General features: G+C 40.8%; 1 long non-coding RNA gene across 1 annotated transcript in view; it reads right to left on the reverse strand.

Moving 5' to 3' along the window:
• Positions 1–306: 306 nt before the first annotated feature.
• Positions 307–22,942, reverse strand: part of LOC133233738 (uncharacterized) — a 164,044-nt gene continuing 141,408 nt past the window's right edge. Inside the window, exon 5 of the long non-coding RNA XR_009731819.1 lies at positions 307–881. This is a non-coding gene — a long non-coding RNA (uncharacterized LOC133233738). The remainder of the gene's footprint in view (positions 882–22,942) is intronic.

Raw genomic sequence — 22,942 nt, forward strand, 5'->3', positions numbered from 1 at the left:
CTTTCTTCTATTCCTTTGTGGAACCAGTTTTTGAGCATCCACATTGGATGAAGGAGGTAGTGTTTTAATAGGCAGTTGGTGACACCCAAATCCCTCACCCACACAGAGCTAACGTCCTATTCCTTGTGATCTCATGAAACTCTAACCAGGTAAGATAGTTCTCTCTCTTTAACTTCTTCATCCAATTCTCCAGTTCACTTGAACCTATGAATAAAGAAACTGTAGAAGACTGTAACATATTCACTCTTTTTGAACCACAAATAAAAGCTTGTTCCTCAACAATGGTGGTCCAAAAGTATCATCTGTGTCAATATAGGCTGCTTTAGAATAATCTAGACTTTATCAGATTTGGTCGACTCATTTGATTTGTGCTCCTTATTTGAGAAGAGACAATTAATGGGAAGATATTGAACATTTCAGTTGAAATGCTGAGTCTCCTGGTTTGTTGCTGAGACAGCTACTTTAATTTTCAAAAGAGATTGCAAAAATTGACTCTTTTAAATGTTCGTTTAACTACACAGTATTTTAAGAATATCAGCTTAGACAATAGAACACTAAGAACACATACCACTCAAGGCTTAGGTAAACCCAGAATATTTCACACCATGCTTGCTAGCAAGTGGAATATATTAAAAAATACTTAAAGTACTTGTCATTTGGCATCCCTTGCCCGGGTGAGGATGCACATCTCTCCCCAGCAATCTGAGGAAGTTCTCCAAGTCCTGGTCCTCATATTCTCTCCGCCACTAAGAGATGGAGCCACTGCAACTCAGGCTCTCGATGCAGTAGAATTTCAGTGCTGTGCCAATTGTTAGGCTAAAAGCTCTATAGCTCATGTGATCTTGGGCAAGATAATCTTGCCCAAACTCCAGTTTTCTCATCTGCAAAACAAGCACAATAATAATAGTATCTATAATACTTCATAGGGTTATTAAAGGTATCAAGTAAGGTGATTCATGTAAAATGCTTAGCAAAATGTCTTGCACACCAAATACTTTTTATCACTTTTATTATTATCATCTTGTTATTTATGCTCTCCAAAAATCATTGACATTCACTTTACTATCTTCGCAGTCTCTTGCCCACTATACATTTTCTCCAGCCCATCCTTATATTAGTCACTCAATCCCAGAATTATGGATACTTCCTCCTAACAAGGTTATGTTTTCCAACTGAATATTTGACCTTATTCCCTCAGATTTCTTCTTCTTCGATCTTCAATCTCTTATTTCCTTTGCCCTTTTTTCTTTAGTTTCTCAACATGGGCAAGTCCGTTTGTTGTGTGCTGGTTTCAGCACATTGGTAACCAGTGTTGTGGCAGGACTACTATGGTTGCAAGATGCCCTTAACGATGAACTATCAGGGCACTTTGCAAAAGAAAAGTTTATTAATTCCAGGTCCTAGAAGTTACACAGGACACTTAAGGCCACACTATACTGGGGGGCCAACCTTCTTGATATCTTTTCTAGGTTGTTAGATCAAGTAAACAATGAAGTAAATGAATAGGTAAAATTTTTCTCTCTCTTTCCTCCCCCAGAGAAAGTAACCATCAGTTAAATAGGAAAATCTTGAGCTTAAACATATTAACATACATACATGTTATTAGTTTTCACATCATAAATGAGCAATATTATTACATATATTATTACATATGTCAATAGATGAGTTGATAAATTCATGGATGTAGCAAACAAATGGGAAGCAAGAAGCTTGAGTTCCAGTTGACTAAGTGAATCAGCTCTGTGCGGTTAGAGAATGCACTCTTAATTTGTTAATTAATTAATTTCTTAATTTCACCTTACTAATACCTTTCTTTGGAGAAGGAAATGTCAACCCACTCCAGTATTCTTGCCTAGAGAATTCCGTGGACAGAGGAGCCTGGTGGGCTGCTGTCCATGGGGTCACTGGGAGTCGGACACAACTGAAGCGACTTAGCATGCATTGGAGAAGGAAATGGCAGCCCACTCCAGTATTCTCACCTGGAGAATCCCAGGGATGGAAGAGCCCCGTGGGGTGCCGTCTATGGGGTCGTATAGAGTAGGACATGACTAAAGCGACTTAGCAGCAGCAGCAGCAGCAGTACCTTTCTTAATTTCACTATCTATAAATATGGAGATGAAAGCATTTGCTTTGTCTACATGATGGAACTGTTAAGAGGTTCAAATGAGACAATATAGTCACACTGGTTTAATGTCAAAGTGTCCACAATTGCACAGTGTTGTGTTAATACAGACATAATTGTTATTCTCAAATAATTTCTAATCTAATAATTTACAGTTAATTGGGTAGTTATTTCCATTACAATGATGAAATCATACCAAGACTTGCCACTATCTTTGTGATTATATTTGCCTGTTTGTAAAAATATTTCTAAAATAATTTAAACCCATTCTTTGTATGTTAGAGATAACTAGGGATATAGATTTATTTCTAGGCTGGAGTCTTTGTTATTTTTATTAGCTATAAATAAATACCTTGAACACCCTATTTTGTTTTCCAATTAAAATTAAATCAAAACTTAATTTACTGTTTTAAGTGACTTTTTTAAATCTTGCCTTTTCCTCTAATTCAGTCAAAGTTCACTTGGGGAGTGTGGTGGATGTGGCTGGTTCTTAGCCAAAGGCCAAATTCCCTTCTTTATTCTTCCTTGCTAACAGAATACCAATTTTGTTCAGCGAAATGTCAGTGATGGGTTATTAGACTGTTCTTAGCCAATCTTAGCAAACCCATTCCTCTTTGCCAGTAATTGGTTTAGGGGTTGACATCCAATTGTCCACCCAAATCTGGTTCATAAAACCTGAGAAGTCTGCTGTTGAAGGAATGAAGGATGTTCTGGGAAGGGTTTTCTTCCCAGATAAAAAGAAATAGACATGTTCTTCTTTCCTTCTTGCTTTTGCAAAAACACTGTTATGGGAGGACATATTGGTTGGCATTGTGGCAGCTCTCTTGAAACCATGGAGGAAAAGTCACGAGCCCTGTGCAGAAGCTGATATTGGTAAACTACCGAATTAACCAACTCTGGAACTACTTACCACTGGGGCAGGCCATATAATGGGGACAGTGTTTACAACAAAATGTAGAGAATTCTTAAAAATCAATAAGAAGAAAAGCTATGAAAAATAGGTAGAAGACTTGAATAGGTATTTTGCAAATAATATATACAAATCACCCATATTTATATGAAATAGTGGTTAAACATTACTGTTCTTCAGAAAAATGCAAATTAAGACCACAAGACACCACTGTATAACCACAAGAATGGATAAAATAAGAAAGACTGACAAACCAAAGATATGGAGACACTAGAATTTTCTTGAACTACTAATGGAAGGGTAAGTTGGTACAACCACTCTGGAAAACTCTTTAACAATATTTACCAAAACTGAACTTATGCATGCCTTTTGAACCAGCTGTCCCACTCCTGGGTACCACCCAACAGAGGTAAGGACATGTATCTACCAAGAATATTTATAGCAGCACTCTTTTCAATAACCCCAAATCAGAAACAGCCTCAATACTCAAGAGTAGAACGGATACCTAAATTGTGGTATATTCATGTTAATATTTATATAATAGGATACTAGAGAACAATGTGAATATAACTACTGCTACATACAGCAACATGGATACATTTCATAAACTCAATTTTGAACAAACGAAGCCAAGACATGTCATATAATTCCATTTGTATAAACTAAAAAACCAGCAAAACTAACCTCTGTTATTAGAAGTCAGGGCAGTGATTGGGAAGGTTTTTCATGCTGTTGGCAAGGCTCTGTTTCTTGATGTTGGTTTTGATTGCACATTGTATTTCACTTTACATATAAAAATTGAGGTGTATGAGCCTTCAGCAAGGCTGTGTGAAGACTAGCATACATGGAAGAAAAACCAAAACCTTCCAATAACCCAAGGCAGACATCATATAACTCATTGGTCAACAGTGAGGACTAGGGGCTAAGTTGGAGAAATCCAAAAGAGAAGCAAGTCATCAGTAAAAGTCTTGCAACAGTAAAAAACAAGCAAACATAACTTGTTAGTTAATGAAGTCTTTGCCTAAACTACAAATTGATTAAGTACACTATATCTAAAGTACTATTCTTCCATAATAGGAGAATAAGTTGACTTTGTTAGCAAATCAGTATGCTGTACTGTGCTTAGTCACTCAGACGTGTCTGACTATTTGTGGCTCCATGGACTGTCCATGGGGATTCTCCAGGCAAGAATACTGGAGTGGGTTGCCATGCCCTCCATGTGAAGGCTCTGTAGATTAGAGGCTTCCAGAGTCCTCAATTTGCCCTTTGACTGTCTCCTGTTATTGTTGAAGGTAAAGAACAACTTTATTTGCTCTAAAAGTTTAGAATTCACTGTTTGGAGCTAGTCCTCTGCAAGAAGTAGTCAGATCTTTCTTTTCTGGTCCTTGGATGATTTTGTAATTACGAGTCCATTTCTATCCCTCAATTAGTACCTGGTTTTAGATGTATACACTTAATTGGTAATGCTTGGACTAGCTGGTAAAGAATCTGCCTGCAATTTAGGAGACCTCAGTTCGATTCCTGGGTCAGAAAGTTCCCTTGGAGATGGGATAGTCTACCCACTCCGGTATTCTTGGGATTCTCTGGTAGTTCAGCTGGTAAAGAATCCACTTGTGATGCGGGGACCTGGGTTGGATCCCTGCTTTGAGAAGATCCCCTGGAGGAGGGCATGGCAACCTATTCCAATATTCTTGCCTGGAAAATCCCCATGGACAGAAGAGCCTGGTGGGCTACAGTCCATGGAGCCACAAACAGACACGTCTGAGTGACTAAGCACAGTACCGCAGACTACTTTGCTAATAAAGTCAACATATTCTCCTATTATGGAAGAATAGTACTTTAGATACAGTGTCCTTAATCAATTTGTAATGTAGGCAAAGACTTCATTAACTAACAAGTTATGTTTGCTTGTTTTTTTACTGTTGCAAGACCTTTACTGATGACTTGCTTCTCTTTTGGATTTCTCCAACTTAGCCCCTAGTCCTCACTGTTGAGTAATGAGTTATATGCTGTCTGCCTTGGGTTATTGGCAGGTTTTGGTTTTTCTTCCATTTATGCCAGTCATTTGAAAGTAGGATCTATATCTTATAATCTTTTAAAAGTTTCTCTAACTTTGGACTTTCTTCATAGAAAGTGCTCCATTTTCATTGAATAATTACTGGTCACTCTCATGCTTAGGTCATTTCAGATAAGCAAGGAGCAGGCTCATGGGCGATTGGCAGGGGACTTTTCTTGGCAACACTGAAGGATGGAAGAGGCATTCTTCTGCTTATAGTCTTATAGAAACTCAAGGAAATGAACTATGAAACCCATGACAGTCTCTATCAGTTCTGTGACCTGTGGATGTAACAAAAATAACAGGCAAATTTTTGTCTGGCCTATCCAATACCAAACAACCCATTTGACTTTTTTTTTTTTTTTTAAACAGACTTAACTAAATTACCCAATTGTTTTGTCTTTGTGTAGACAGAACCTGGGATTCTATTGATGAAACCATATTTCATGCTCATGAGCTGTAACAGCTGTAGTTCACCGATTTGAAATAACTTAATGAGGTATTGATTTGCTGCTCAACAGGCTCCAAACAACTACCAAAATTGTGAAGTCAACATCATAGGGATGGGGGGAGAAAGAAAGGTGAATTTCTAATGAATGTGCTAGATGAGTTCCTGCCTATTTATTATTTGAATTGGATGCTTTAGAATAGAGACATGAATTATTTAATTGGAGAGGAAAACCATGAGTTCGTTTTGCCCATTTGGAATTTGGGACTGAATCACACGCCCTTTAGGAAGCATAAAAGTTTAAAAGAAAAACTAGTTCGGAGATGAATTATCGCAGTAAGTTATTTTTCAAGCCCATTTTTAGTTGTTCATACTAGCAGAACTGGAGAAAATCTTAGAGTGGAAATGAGACTCCAGGGAGAGGAAATAAGGAAATGTTCCTTTTGCATGTTTCCTAAATACTCCCTGGCGACTTTTAATGAGCTGCCTTATTGTCTCTTGGCTTTGGGTTTGGATGGAGCTCTGCCATAAATTAGTGAGATGGAGGGAATTTGAATGCAAATACTGCAAGGGCAGGTATACTGGAAACCTCTTTCCCAGATTCCATTTGGCTGGATCCTGATTCCAGGCATAAACGATTGGCATCCGGAGGGCTATCTCAGAAATACCCAACTTTGCAAAGCACTTTCTAGAATCACTGGGTCAAACACTGTGCTCACCAGGCACATTTCCCTAAGCCACTTCCCCACTGTCTTCCCAGTCGCCCCATCTCCTTTCATTAAGAAAACCCAGCATTGATTATTTGTCTGAATGAAATAAATCTGGCGTTCCCCACAAACACAGAGTGCTTCTATTACAGGACAGTTTAGAGCCAGCAAGGATGACACGGTAGACCACAAGAGGAAATGGTCCTGAAACACAGCAGAGGAGGCTCCAGGGTCATAAGGAAGAAGTTCCAGTGAATTGCATATGGAGAGTCCTCCCAGGCTAAGAAAATCATTGGGAAGGAAATAAGCAGCCTCCTCTCAGGGGGGATGAGTCCCCTGAGGCCCTTCAAGTCTCGACTCTTTTCCAAGTTTAAATTTGCCTTGTTTTCTTGATTTCAAGCAGGTTACCTGAAAGTAATGGTTCTCAGCTTGGGGCAAGGGTGATTTGCCCCTTGGGGGACATCAGGGGATAGCTAGAGATGTTTTGGTTGTCACAGCTGGGAAGAGAGAAGGGGCTACTAGTGTCCCGGGAGTAGAGACCAGAAATGCTGCGAAATATGCTAGAATGGCTGGAGTGCCAGTCCCACTGCCCTGACAAAGATGGTTTTGGCCCCAAATATCAAGTGACAGGGCTCCCCTTGTGGCTCAGCTGGTAAAGAATCCACCTGCAATGAGGGAGACTTGGGTTCGATCCCCGGGTTGGGAAGATCCCCCGGAGAAGGGAATGGCTACCCACTCCAGTATTCTGGTCTGGAGAATTCCGTGGACTGTATAATCCATGGGGTTGCAAAGAGACACAACTGAATGACTTGCACTTCATCAAGTGACAACGTTGAGAAACTCTGGAAGGGAAGACTTATTTCTACAGTCACGGAAGAAAAAAGAACTATTAAAAAATTAGAAAGAACTTAAGCTGTGCTGGCTAAATTAGGGAAAGGCATGATAAGGTGATGTGCTGCTCTGGCAGGTGTGTGAAGTTCTGTGACACGGGTGTCTGGATTGTGTGGCTTAGAATCACTTTGGCTACTTGCCCAGAGCTTCAGTGCTGCCACAAAAGTTCATGTAATGATATGTTTATATAAAATATATAGTGAGTGTTACATAAAACAACAGTGGATGGGTTTTTTTTTAATGTATCTCTTCCATTGCCAGATAAGGATCATCTATTGAGCTTCTGTTGGGCTTTGGAACTGTGTTTGATATATTTTTTCAAGCTATTCATATTTGGTCTCTTTTTATTTCAAAACAACAGTTTGCATCAGATATCCTCATGAGGGTAATTTAATTGTTCCAGAAACATGAAGGAACTTCTTTGGGGTCCCTGGGTTTCCATCTGTAGAATAAGTTGTTGTTGTTGTTGTTATTGTTTAGTTGTTAAATTGTATCTGATTCTTGCAACCCCATGGACTGTAGCCCCCAGGTTCCTCTGTCCATGGGATTTCCCAGGCAAGAATACTGGAGAGGGTTGCCATTTACTTCTCCAGGGGATCTTCCCAACCCAAGGATGAGTCCTGTGTCTCCTGCATTGGCAGGCGGATTCTTTACTGCTGAGCCACTGGGGAAGCCTGTAAAGTTAGTACAGAGGAAATACAACTTTGAGATGGAAAGACTTTCAGGGTTTCTACACAAGGGGAAATAGGCCTCATGCACTTGAAATATTAATGACAAAAGGAGCTTAAAGGGATTTGCATGTCACAGCCTAAACCAAAATTATTCTAGGTCTGCTTCCTACAGCCTAAAATGAGAAGTCGGTTCTGATGAGCTTTGTCCCTGAGGATCTAGGATCCTGTCCTTCTCGGCCAGCCAGTTAGAAGAGAGGCAGGTGGGTCACGCTGTCATCTGAGTAGGCTGCAGGATTTGTAACCATTATTTCAGGGGCTTCAGGAAGATGGTAAAATTAGATGCCAAACTTTGTGAATATGTGCATATTCCTATGGAGACATTTCTTATCTACTCGATCATTGAATAGCCTATGCTTTTACAAAAGTGAAGATCTATTGCAGGAGGAGGTGATGCTCATACTTTTAGGATGACAAGCTTCTACTGTCTATGGCTATGAACAGAAAGGACATTCTATCCTATAACCCTCCACCCCACAACTGACCCAGGGGAATTACATGGAAATGTGTGTTAGTCACAGAGTTGCAAGGGAAGATGGTATATATGGGTTAACAGCCCCACGGCCTCTACTGAATATGGTGCTCGCAGATGAAGAAGAACTGTTATGAAACCTCATCAGTCAGAGCTCCATGTGGTACATTGGATGACCAATAAATGATACTTATCTTTCTCTTCAGATTCTAGAGCCAAGAGAGAGACACGCCAGAGAATACAGACAGATGGAGAGTAAAAAGAAAGTTGGCTTTATTACTGATTAAGTTGGTGGGGAAACATGGATTTAAATGTGGGCTTAAGAGGCTTAGAGATACTCCTGCTAAGTTCAGAATGATTCCTCCAGTTGACCCTGGCTCAGCCCACACAGCAGGGAGCTCCTTTCCTTTAGCTGAACAGAATGTCTGGTCTGAAGGCCACGTCTCCCTAAAGTGATTGAGCCTAGCGCTGCTCAGCTCTGTCTCCTGACCTCACCTGTCGGATGTGTCTCTCCTGCCAACAGGAGCAAAGAATGAAAGGTGATGAGCAATTTTCCCCAATAACTTTCACCTCTGGGGTATTGAATGCACATCATCTGCTCTCTTTAGAACACCTCAAGTTGAGCAATAATGTCTTCCTTCCAATTTAAGTGCATCTCTGCCTCAATTGCAGAAGGAAATACAATATTGGCGGGGAGATATCTGGGAGTGACTTACTTTCAAAAATGAAAATAAGAGTCCTTCAAGGCCATGTAAAGCAGAAAAAGAATTGATCAGAGGTTTCTAAGAGCCTGCTCATAGTAAGGTGGATCTCTTTTGCAAATACCACTTAAGGCAAACTGATGAGAGTTAAACATTGTTGTTTTTTAAAAAATATATTTATGTCTCTTATTTACTGATTTAGCTGCACTGGGTCTTAGTTGCAGCAGGTGGGATCTCCCTGCCTCCTGTGTGATCTTTTGATGCAGTGCATGGACTCTCTAGTTGTGGCATGTGAGCTCAGTAGCTATGGCATGCAGGTTCTCCAGGCTCTAGAGCATGTGGGCTCAGTAGATTCAGTTCATGGACTTAATTGCTCCAGCATGTGGGATCTTAGTTCCTCGAAAAGGGATCAAGCCTATGTCTCCTGCACTTCAAGGCAGATTCTTTACCACTAGGCCAGGTGGCTTCCCAGGCTGTGCTAATGGTAAAGAATCCACCTGCCAATGCAGGAGACTCAAGAGACCTGAGTTTGACCCCTTGGGTCAGGAAGATCCCCTGGAGAAGGGAGTGGTGCCCCACTTCAGCCATCTTGCCTGGAAAAGGACAAGAAGAGTCTGGTGGGCTAGTCTATGGGGTTACAAAGAGTCAGACACGACTGAACACAGGCATCTCTTCATTTCAACAAGGGATCAGACCTGTGTTCGCGGCATTGCAAGGCAGATTCTTTACCATTCATTGGGCACCAGGAAAGTCCCAATGTTAAGCATGGTTAAAAGGAGCTAAAATGTGCTGGTAGGAAGTGTTTGAAAGTGAGAAGTACAGGAGTTGGCATGGAACTGGTCCCCCAGGTAAAACTCTAAGTTGTGTTTTATAAGCATATGCTGTGTACTGGGAGGGCATTTCAGTTCCATTTTCTTTATTTGCTTTACCTTCCTTGGCTCTACAAAAATTTCTCTGACTTTCTAGCAAACATTTTATAAATTTTAAATACTTTCAAGTTGTCACTCATCTCAAATTATAGAGTAGTTCCCGTTGGGGAAGGTGGAAGACCCACCCTTTACTGGGTAAGGCCCAAAAGGATCTTCTCATGGCGTTTTCATTAGCGTTCTTATTTGTCCCAATGTTCCTACCCATGTCCCAATTTGTGTGATGGGTCTTAGGTTATACTTAACGTCCTGGTATAACAATCAAAGGTCTTTCCAGTCAGCCTCAAGAGTGTCTTGGTTGGGATAATACATTCTATGGCCACTCAACTTTTTCTTTTTTTCTTAACAATTTTGTGCATTTATTCATTTGGGGCTGTGCTGAGTCTCTGTTGCTTTTAGGGCTTTGCTCTAGTCACAGAGAGCAGCGGCTACCCTCTAGTTGCGGTGTGCAGGCTTCTCATCGTGGTGGCATCTCTTGAGCATGGATTCTAGGCGCGGGAGCTTCAGTGGTTGCGGCAAATCGGCTCAGTAGTTGCAGCTCTTGGACTCTAGGGCACAGGATTAATACTCGTGATGTATGGGCTTAATTGCTCTATGGCATGTGGGATTTTCCCAGACCAGGGATTGAACCCATGTCTCCTGCACTGGCAGGCAGAATTTTTTTTACCACTGAGTCACCAGGAAAGCCCTCAACTTTTTCTTTAATGTTTGGCTTTTTTAAAAGAAGAATGGATTTATTGTTGCTTGAATAATTAAAATTAGTTTTATAGAAGGCTATGACATGATTTCTGCTTCAAGGGGAACCAACTGCTTATTATGAGATTAAAGTAAGCATTGATATGGTGCTTTTCAACTTTTAGAACACTTTAACAAGTCTATTCAGAGGGTTGAATGGGAAGGTTTCAATATATTTTGAGTAGATGAATGAGTAGGTGAAGCTGGAGGGATGGGTATGGCAGGCATCAATATATTAATTACATATAAATTGTCAACATCATTGCCAACAAATGCTTGTGTACATTTGTTCCTACCTAAACTAGTGACTCTCTTGTGTGAAGCTTCTTTCTTTCTTGCCTTTTTCTGAGTGGCCAATGAGACTTGAAATTATGCTGGTCTTTCAAAAAGTTGGCATTTCTCCACAACTCCTAATTTATACTTTCCTTAACATCTAATTAGATCTTTTTATTTTTTTCCAGCTGCCAAAAAGGTGCTAACTATTGTAGGCATTGTTGTATAAAGTGAAATAAAATTGGTAAGTGGGTGAATAGCACTGATCTCAAAATAAATGCGTATGGAGTATTGTTTCCTAGCTTCTCCTATCTGATACGGAGTCATTGAAATCCTCTCTGTATTTTGGCCCTCCAGCGAGATCTTCCTTGTATGTCGTGAAATCCAACTAACCTTTTCCCCATTTATTAATGGCTGTTTCACACAAAAGAGAAGGAAGAGCCGAGATAAACTAAGATGGATTGCCTCTCTTTTCATTCCTTTCGATCTTTCTGTCAAGGAGGAGAGTGGGTGTCATGGGGTTGACAGTATCTGGATTCACACTGGTGGTTGTTCCAAGATTGATCTTTAGGCACCTACTGTGTCGGTACTGCTTGTTAAAATAGGAAAATATTTCTAAACCAGTGGATAAATAGCCACTGTTTCAAAGTTTCCCTTGAAGTTCTCCTGCCCCCAGTTTTCCTGACTCTAACCTCAGCTACCCCTGGATGTCTCCAGACCCAGTAAATAAGGGTCAACCCTTGGCATACATGGGACTACTGGGATTTTGTTCCAACCCATTCTGATTAGCTAGTGTCTATGCTACATAAGTTGTTGAATATCACCCTTGGTTGTGAGAGAGTCAATTTCTAGGCAGGTTGATAAGAAGTCCGGGGTCCCCAAGGAGGAGAGAGGAGTCTGGAATTCTCAAAGAGGAGGAAAGGACAAATGTCTTTTTTTCCTCTACATTCCTTAGTCTTAAAACATAAACATATGTTAAGTATGTTTTTAGTACATATTTTAAACATTTCAGTATTTTAAATATCACATAAAACATTTTTTAAAATTATTCTTTAAGCCTTGAACTGATGATTACACAACAAAACAACTCAGTCTAAACTCTGTACTAAGGATTATATAACAACAACGTATCCTGCTTGAGGACAGTTTCTCCTTCCTGAAAACCTTCTGACTAATCCTGTTACCTTAAAATGTAAATTGTGGGAGTGGGTCTCATAAGATCTTGACAACCTTGAAACATCCTTTTGATTTATTGTAATAGCCAATTAAAAAAGTATATAGCTCCCTTGCTAAGACTAGCGAGGGGGGCAGTCTCCATCCCCCTTCTGACATCTATGTCAGAAGCTTTCTCTGTCTCTTTTCACTGTCATAAAACTTCTGCCACCCAAGAGCCCTGAGTGCTCAAGCCTGATCTCTGGTCCCGAAGCTAAAGCTTCTCTGGAGATCATGACTCCAACATCCTTCACCATAAGCTATCGGTTGTTCTCTTGCATCTCCTCTTTAGGGTGCTGAAGCCTGAATCTGGCATAACGTCGCACACTTTAAAAAACAGAAATCAAGCTAGTACTGCAGAATTAAGCTTAATTCTTTCCCGAGAGAGAGAGTGTGGTATGTGTGTGTGCGCATGCATATCAATGGCTCTAACCCATTTTCTATCTCTCAGGGTGTCTACAGTTAACACTGCTCATCAACAATTTGGTCAATGGTTTTCATAGCAGGCATCCTTTAGGGGTCTTCTCTTCAAACGATATTTGGGACTTTCTTCTAGTACCTGACAGATGGTCATCAGTTTTTGGATAACTTTGGTAATGGAGAGATCACTATCCATTTTCCCTTCGGAAGTAACTTACACAGGACCACCTACCCTCATTTCTCAGAAATGTCCCAATCACAAAGAGCCATAGCTGAGAGCTAACAATGGGCTCAGTCTCTCTCTGTGTAAACAGGCTTCTCCAGCTCATTTTTTCTTAGCCATGGTCTCCGTGTACATATTCATGCACGTGTCACAACATTTGAGAAATACAAACTTAAAGAGACGGCGTGCTCCGGAGTCCTGACTTTTGGGTGAGAAACATGCTTTGCACATATTTAGAGAATCAGCAGAAGGGTAATTGATCATTTCTAACAAAGAAATGAACGAACGAATGAAGGGCTTCAGGTGGAAAATTTGTTTTTAGCCTCTATAGAAAATCTCTCAAAGGTATAAATTTCAAGACTTCTGGTTGGCCTACTTCAGTATTTTATCATAGCAAGGATCAAGACTCTCTCTTATACTCAATGGAAGTCACCATCTTTCATTTAGGTTAATTTCTTCTTCTTAAGTGGATGTCCTTCATCTGACTCCAGTCTCAGATCCTTGTTTGTGTGGACAGGGTGGAAGCAGAAGGAAGAACGTTCAGACCTGTGTTATAGGAGCCTGGTGTTGTAGAGAACTCTTTTTATTACCAAACTTATCTCTCCAAGAGAGCATTTTCCTTATAATCTTAGGTCTCTGATTATATTAAAATGTTTAAAAAATGCTATTCATTTTGTGATAGCAAGTGAGGCCAGTTTTTTTAATAAATGAGGTCATATTTCAGCCTTGGATATTCAGAGATGAAAAAAGTCTAACACTGTAAAAAAGTAGGGGAAAGTGGGTTTTCTTCTTCAAATTTTCTAGAAAAATTATCTGTTACACTGTATGCTAAATTTAAAGATTAGAATTATGTGTTTTGTCTTTCAAAATTGATCTTCCAACTCTTAATTAGTTCAATTATACACTCTCACTGATCTTCTGAGAATATAATAAAGAAAGCACAGAAAGAAGTTTTATCACGAGATTCCTAGTTCTGGTCACCTATCAATGGATTCTTTAATGACAAAACCCATGATTTTATTCGACTTTTAGTTTCTATGATTTTGAAGGGATATTAAGTCTGAAAGAGACTGTAGATATTCGCTAGCTTAACCCTCTGTTTTGCAGAAGAATTTGTTGCTTGTGCTTTGACCATACACAAAGGGTTGAGCATTGAGGCACAGTATTGGTCAGTATTGAACAGCAGCATTGACTTTGTTGGATATATCTGGATCAGATCCATCTCTTGCCACCCCATTGCCATGGCCTCCATTAGTTAGAGATAACCCTCCTACAGTGTTGGTGGGAATGTAAGTTGGTGTATCCACTGTGGAAAGCTGTACGGAGGTTTCTCAGAAAACTAAAAATAGAGTTACTGTATGATCCAGCAATTCTTCTTCTGGGCATATACCCAGACAAAACTATAATTCAAAAAGATACATGCAACCTACGTTCAGAGCAGCACTATTCACAATAGCCAAGACATGGAGAAAACCTAAGTGTCCATTGACAGGGAAATGGATAAAGAAGATGTGATACACATACACAACGAAATACTACTCAGCCATAAAAAAAGAATGAAATAATGCCATTTTCAGCAACATGGAGGCAACTAGAGATTATCATACTAAGTGAAGTAAGTCAAAAGAGAAAAACAAATACCATATGATATCACTTATACGTGGAATCTAAAATATGACGCCAATGAACTTATCTATGAAACAGAATCAGGGACACAGGTGGTGGTTACCAAGGGGGAGGTGGGATGGGGGAAGTGATGGATTGGGAATTCGAAGTTAACAGATGCAAACTATTATATATAGGACGGATAAATAACAAGGTGCTACTGTATAGCACAGGGAATTATATTCGATATCTTGTGATAAGCCATAATAGAAAAGAATATAAAAAAGAATGCATATATGTATAACTGAGTTTCTTTGCTGTACAACAGTAATTAACGCAGCATTGTAATTCAACTATTTTTTCAATAAAAATTGTTTAAAAAGAAACATATGCAAAGAAGGAATACAATGTGTCTGGTGTCCCCAGCTGTTGGAGGTGTCCCCTAGGACCACTAACCCTTCTAAAATTAATTTTCTGATCATGAATAGTCTATGGCCATACCACTCTGAGCATACCCAGTCTCGTCTGATCGTGGAATAACTTCCTGATCTCTGAGAACATTTGCTTACTAAGAGAGAGTGCTCTGAGCAGAAAACAGATGTAGATCATTCTCCCAAAATAAAAAAATCTTCACCGTTCTGATTTTTAAATGTTTCCTATGAGTTTGATTGTTTTGAGGTCATTTCTTAAAAAAGCTCTGTGTGAACCTGAGTTTCCATCAGGGATTATTTTTCTGTTTTAAAAAATCTTATAAACAACAGAAATGTATTGCTCACAGCCTAGAAGGCAGGGAGTCCAAGATCAAGGCACCAGCATGACTCTATTCCTAGTTCATACCCACTGCTTTCTTGCTGGGCCTTCACATAGTGGAAGAACCATGGGTTCTTTGTAACTGTCATTATTCAGCATCTCCTGTCAGTTTATTTATTCAACAAGAATTATTTCATGTCCACGATTAGCAGAACTGCTCTAGGTGATAGATATAGTTGAAATGAGAGAAATTCCTGCACTCATGGAGCTTTCGTTTCACGACAGACCCAGGTTGGCAAGACACATCCTATCCCTGCCCCCCTGAGCTTGGAGCCTAGCAGGAAAGAAAACATTTAAATTGATTGCTACAATTAGTATGATGAATATTCATTGCAAGTGTCAGGAGGTATACGGTATTAAGTAAGCAGAGAACAAGGAGTTGGCATCAAGTCCTGGGGTCATGGGGAGCTCCTCAATAAAGCAGAGAGAGCCATTCGAGCTGATGTCTAAAGGGTGAGTAGGAGTCGAGTGAACTGGGGAGTTGGGAGAGAGATGCTTCATCAGAAGGAAATACATCCATGAGTTTTGAAATTGAAAGAATGGCACATTTGGGAAACTGGAAGCAGCTTGGTTTGACTGCAGCAGAGGATGTATGGTAGGAAGAATTTTTTTTGTTTGTTTAAGAATTGTGTGCCTTAGTTGCTCAATCTTGTCTGACTCTTTGTGACCCCCAAGGACTGTAGCTTGCCAGGTTCCTGTGTCCATGGAATTCTCCAAGCAAGAATGAATACTGGAGTGGGTTGCCATTCCCTTCTCAAGGGAATCTTCCTGACCCAGGTATTGAACACGGGTCTCCTGCCTTGCAGGCAAATCCTTTAGCCTCTGAGCCAAATTGCGGTATAATTGCTTCACAGCATTGTACAACAAAGTGAATTAGCTATATGTATACACATATCCCCTCCCTTGTAGGCCTCCCTCCCACTCCCCCACCCCCATCCCATCCATCTAGGTCACCGCTGAGCACTGGGCTGAGTTCCCTGTACTATATAGCAGCTTCCCACTAGCTCTATATTTTACACGTGGTAGTTTGCATACATCAACCCTAATCTCCCAATTCATCCCTTCATCACCCCACCTTCCCCACTCCACCCCGTGTCCACAGGTCTACATCTACATCTCTTACTCTATGTCTGTATCTCTATTCTTGGCCTGCTGCTAGGTTCATCTGCACCATTTTTCTAGATTCCACGTACATGCCTTAATTTATGATATTTGTTTTTCTCAAACTTACTTCACTCAGCATGACAGACTGTAGTTCCATCCATGTCTCTGCAAATGACCCAGTTTTGTTCCTTTTTGTGTACATGCATCACATCGTATTTATCCAGGACATGGAAGCAACCTAAATGTTCACTCATAGTTGAATGGGAAGAGTTTTGAAATGAGGTTCCATTGCTTCAAAACAGAGGTAATCAAACAGAACTGTTACTTCAATGGTAATGTTAACCAGTACTGAACCAGTGAAGTTGCTCAGTCATGTCTGACTCTGCGATCCCATGGACGGTAGCCTACTAGGCTCCTCCATCCATGGACTTCTCCAGGCAAGAGTACTGGAGTGGGTTGCCATTTCCTTCTCCAGGGATTTTCTCGACCTAGGGATCGAATTTAGGTCTCCTGCATTGCAGGCAGATGCTTTACCATCTGAGCCACCAGGGAAGCATTGTTGAGGGCTTTGCAAACCATTTTACAGAGACTGTCCTATATTTGAAGGACAATAGGGAGGCACTGAGTGTTTTAGGCCTCGTTTGGTTTTATTCTAAAGATCATTCTTGCAGCAATATGGCTAAGAGGATGGAAAGGGGCAGTGGAAGGGAGCACTTCCATTACAAGACAATTGGCATAATCCAGGAAGGGAAAGGAGGTGTTTGGAACCAGAGTGGTGACAGAGGGGATGGAGTGAAAGGGATGGATGTGAGTGACATTTAGGAAGTAGAGTGATTAGTCATAAGTGAGAAGAAGAACTTAAATGAATGATCACATGTGCATGGGAAAGACAGTTCAAGGGAATTGTGGATTCTGAATTCACTTGGGTACAAATCGAAAGGCCAGACCCTGGACCTTCCCATCTCTCTGGTTTCCTTCCTTTAAGGACCTACTGTATATTCAGCCACTCATCCAAATATCTCTTGCAGGTCTTCATGCAAAGGAGGTCCCCCACATCTCAGGTGGGACTGTGTTCCAGTGACAAAGCCTGGAGACCTTGTTAACGAAGACTGCATAGTTTAAAAGAAATTATTGGAGTGTAGTTGATGTACAATGCTGGGTTAGTTTCAGGTGCACAGCAAAGCGATCAGTTATACATGGTTTCTAAGGTGAGCTGACCATCCTCTGAATTCCATTCAACAGTGAATACTGCTGAACTGAAAGAACATCTGAGAATGATGACATCAGAAGTATCCATCACTCTGCCCACATCATGGACCAATTGACTACTAACTCACTCAACTGTTCTATGCAAATAGCAGGGTTGGAATTCTGTTTTCCTTTTCTGGATACACTGTTGTTGGAGGTTGAATTGCACATCACCTGCTGCTTCCATACTGTAAAAACTCAATGTATCTGCTTCCCTGCTGAGTCAGAAGGGGACAATTGAGATTAATATTTTATTATTTTAAAATGCCTCCAAGATACCATCTGATTCACTCTCATAACAATTCTGGGAGACAGGAAGGAAGCAGGTAAATGTGTGCTTCACATAGTTTTTACTTAATGGCAAATTTAGTGCTGTTTGGTCAAAGATGAAAAATGAAGAAATTATTCATGTGGAGTCTAATTTAAGGTCATCATTCTTGGTGACAGTTATGATTTGCTTCTGGCAGGAATTTTGTTTGTTGTCTTAATATGAGAAATGTGCTACTTATGGTAGTTGAAGGTGACATGTCTCTCCCTCCATGAATTGCACAAGTGCTTTGAGATGTTTTTCTAATGGAAAGGACAGATTGCCATTAAGTCATTGGCACTGTCTCTCGACGCTGAGATGATTGACACACATTTCTGATGCCTGGACTTGGTACAGGTATTACAGCCCTCACCACCAGCAGAGAAAAGCAAATTGCCTGCCTGGGGATTTCGACTGTTGCCATTGGCCTCATTAGTACAGTGTGCTAGCCAACTAGGGTAGACTCGGGCAGGCAATTATAAAACAGCGTGAATCCAGCCTGGTCTATGGTCCTGCAACTGAACCTTTGAAGATATCCATTAGCCTTGACACATGGCCATGGTAGAACATGGCCTTTCTCGAGAGGCATATACTGCAGAATATTTTGCAGTTTTCTTTCACTGAAGTTTATTTTTCAAATTTAATAAAGATAGAAACATTAGTGAATCTTGAAATAAAGTTTAATGTTTCTATAACACTAGGTACTTATTTTTGAATGGTATTTATAAATATATCTTTCATCTGTGACAATTGCTTTCAATAACTTCTTTTTAATAGTAAGGGCAAGCCTGAACCACAACTGAATTTATGTTTATTCACATGTAGGAGGAAATAACATTTCACAATTAGATCACAAATGTCAGAATGCTACTCAAAGTGGGAGCTTCATAGAAATGTTAGAGGGTGGAAAGAGATATATGAGGGCATTATTTTTTTTAAATTCTTTACAGTCAACATACCCTCGCAAACTGTTTTGAAAATGAAACACTCAATTACATTGTGATACTAATGATTTAAAACCAGTGGAGGTTATATAGATTAAAAAAACCATTCAAGGAAGTGAAGATGTTATAGAAACAGATGATATATTATAAATTGTTGGTTTGCTTGGGCTGATACAACAAAATACTATGGATTGGGTGGCTTAAACAACAGACATATATTTTTGACAACTTCGGAGTGTGAAGAGTCCAAGATCAAGGTTGTACGTGCAGATTCAATTTCAAGAGGGGATTTCTTCCTAGCTTGCAGATGGCTGTCCTCTTGCTGTAGCTTCACATAGTGGAGAGAGAAAGTGCTCTAGTCTCTTTCTTCTCTTAGAAGAACACTAATCCCAGCATTACTTTGTCAACAAAGGTCTGTCTAGTCAATGCTATGGTTTTTCCAGTGGTCATGTATGGAAGGAAGAGTTGGACTATAAGGAAACCTGAGCGCCAAAGAATTGATGCTTTTGAACTGTGGTGTTGGAGATGACTCTTGAGAGACCTTTGGACTGCAAGGAGATCCAACCAGTCCATCCTAAGGAGATCAGTCCTGGGTGTTCATTGGGAGGACTGATGTTGAAGCTGAAACTCCAATACTTTAGCCACCTGATGCAAAGAGCTGACTCATTGGAAAAGACCCAGTTGCTGGGAAAGATTGAGGGCAGGAGGAGAAGGGGATGACAGAGGATGAGATGGTTGGATGGCATCACTGATTGAACGGACATGAGTTTGAGTAAACTCTGGGTGTTAGTGATTGACAGGGAGGCCTGGTGTGCTGCAGTTCATGGGGTCGCAAAGAGTCGGACATGACTGAGCGACTGAACTGAACTGAATCCCAGCATGGAAGCCCCATCCTAAAAACCTTGTTCGTGGGTGTTAAGTCACTTCAATTGTGTACAACTCTTTGGGACCCTATGGACTGTAGCCTGCCAGGCTCCTCTGTCAATGGGATTCTCCAGGCAAGAATACTGGAGTGGGTTGCATTTCCCTCATCCAGGGGATCTTCCCAACCTAGTGATCAAAACCACTTCTCTCATGTCTCCTGTATTGACAGGCAGCTCTTTACCACTAGTGCTACCTGGGAAGCCCCCTTATAACCTTATCTACAGTGGAAACAGTGTCAGACTTTATTTTTGGGGCTCCAAAATCACTGCAGATGGTGATTGCAGCCATGAAATTAAAAGACACTCCTTGGAAGGAAAGTTATGACCAACCTAGATAGCATATGCAAAAGCAGAGACATTACTTTGCCAACAAAGGTCTGTTTAGTCAAGGCTATGGTTTTTCCAGTGGTCATGTATGGATGTGAGAGTTGGACTATGAAGAAAGCTGAGTGCCAAAGAATTGATGCTTTTGAACTGTGGTGTTGGAGAAGACTCTTGAGAGTCCCTTGGACTGCAAGGAAATCCAACAAGTCCATTCTGAAGGAGATCAGTCCTGGGTGTTCTTTGGAAGGAATGATGCTAAAGCTGAAACTCCAGTACTTTGGCCACCTCATGCAAAGAGTTGACTCATTGGAAAAGACTCTGATGCTGGGAGGGATTGGGGGCAGGAGGAAAAGGGGACGACAGAGGATGAGATGGCTGGATGATGTCACTGACTCAATGGACGTGAGTTTGAGTGAACTCCGGGAGTTGGTGATGGACAGGGAGGCCTGGCGTGCTGCAATTCATGAGGTCGCAAAGAGTCAGACAGGACTGAGCGACTGAACTGAACTGAAACCCAATTACTACCCTAAAGCCCTATCTCCATATATCATTACTTGGGGTGTTAGAGCTTCAACCTATGGGTTTTCAGTTCAGTTCAGTTCAGTGTTTGTGTGCACAAGTGTTTTGGGGGAGGTAGCCTCACACTAATAGATATAGCTTCACACAAATTTATATTTTTTGCTTTATCTCCAAGTGAGGTTACTCACATAGTGACTGATGTTTATATATTTGTGTTGAGGCATTAAGTACAAACATTTAAAAATATCTAATTTTTATAATCCCTTTTGACATTTCTTTATTTTCTTGGCACACTGATAAAATGAAAGTGAAAGTTGCTTAGTGGTGTCCAACTCTTTGAGACCCCATGGACTGAACAGTTGATGGAATTCTCCAGGCCAGAATACTGGAGTGGTAGCCTTTCCCATCTCCAGGGGATCTTCCCAACCCAAACCCAGGTCTCCCGCATTGCAGGCAGATTCCCGTGAGGGAAACCCAAAATACTGGTATGGATAGCCTATCCCTTCTCCTGTGGAACTTCCCAACCCAAGGATAAAATCAGGGTCTCCTGCATTGCAGGCAGATTCTTTACCAACTGAGCTATCAGGGAAGCCCTACACTGATAAACGAAGCAGAAACAAATTTAAGTGGCCTTGATTTCTTACGTTACCTTGATTCCTTACCTCTCTGTGAGGCTCTGCCCACAGAGAACTGTCTGCTCAAATTATATTCCTCCAGGCTTATTTCTGTCTGCTCTCTACCTACCATTGCTCACCCTAAGCTCTACCTTCATCATGGGTTGTAACAATTGTTCCACTCTGGTGGGGGATGTTGATAAGGGGCAGGATATGCTTTCCTTTGAATTTTACTGAACCTAAAACTGCTGTTTTTAAAAGCCTTAAGAAAAAACCATTTTATATATACACAGCACTTACCACAAGCAAGACATTGTCACAGGGGCTTGGACATATTAAAATAAGCTAAACAAAAGGATCCAAGTCCCTACTCCCGTGGTGCTTCTATGGAATAAGACACAGTATTAGTTAGTGTCTTTAGGATGCTTCCTTTTCTGCCAGACTATGTAGGAGAGAGAGCATGTAGCAGCTAAGAAAGCCAAAAGGCAGTTGAGAAGAGCTCCAGGGGCTTTTCTTCCAAGGAACAGGAAGAATTGCCTCCATAGTTTCGCCTTTTCCAGAACTTCGTGTGGTTGGAATCCCACAGTACGTAGCCTTTCCAGACTGGCTCTTTCACACAGTAATATGTGTTTAAGGTTCATCCGTATGTGTGTGTGTGTGTGTGTGTGTGTTTTAATGGCTTGATCACTGATTTCCTTTTAGCACTGACTAATACTCCACCGATTGGATGTATCACAGTGTATTTATCCATTCACCTGTTGAAAGAGACATCTCGGTGGCTTCCAAGCTTTGTCAATTATAAATAAAGCTACAACAAATATCCCGGTGCAGGTTTTTGTGTAGGTAAACGTTTTCAAAGCCTTTGGAAAAATAACAATGAACACAATTACTGGGTATTATGGTAAGAGTATGTTTTGCAAGAAGCCACGCAGCGTCTTCCAAAGTGGCCGTACCGTTTTGCCTTTCCACCAGCCAGGACTGAGAGTTCTTGTTGCTCCACATTTTTTGCCAGCATTGGGTGTCGTCAGTGTTCTGCATTTTGGAATTCTAATGGACCAATTTATCTAGTAGATCTAATCACGCCTATCACTAAAGGAGCTGAAAGCTTTGCTCGTGCTCAGCAGCTCAGTCTTGTCCAATTCTTTGAGACTCCATGAACTGTAGCCCACCAGACTCCCTTGTCCCCGGAATTTTTCAGGCAAGAATACTGGAGCAGTTTGCCATTTCCTCCTCCAGGGGATCTTCCCTACTGAGGGATTGAAGTCACATCTCCTACTTCTCCTGCTTTGGCAGATGGATTCCTTACAACTGGGCCTCCTGGGAAGCCCTGTTTAAGTGCTATAAATGTCCAGTATTTATACCAGGAATCAGAGCACAGACGCCATCCTGTTGTCACCCTGTTGCAAACATGCACACATCAAGGAACAGCCCATCCTTTCCCTGTTCAATTCCTATGGCTCATCAGTGGTTTATCTTTAGAGAGCAGGAAGCCATGCTTGTCTGTCACCATTTTTTTAACAATTTTTTTTCCTTTGTAATGAATTCACAGTAACACGCTTCAGTGGGAAGGAAATAATGGAAGCCAATTATTTTAAAAAATGGATTGTCTTTAACTTTGCCTAATGAAAACTTAGCTGTATTTTTGCCTAGATAACAAAAGCCTCAAATTATCAAAAAGACTGCTGACTCTAATTAGCTAAGAATACCAGTACAGCTTCAT

Source organism: Bos javanicus, chromosome 20 (assembly GCF_032452875.1).
Source record: "Bos javanicus breed banteng chromosome 20, ARS-OSU_banteng_1.0, whole genome shotgun sequence".
In the NCBI taxonomy this organism is placed as follows: Eukaryota; Metazoa; Chordata; class Mammalia; order Artiodactyla; family Bovidae; genus Bos; species Bos javanicus.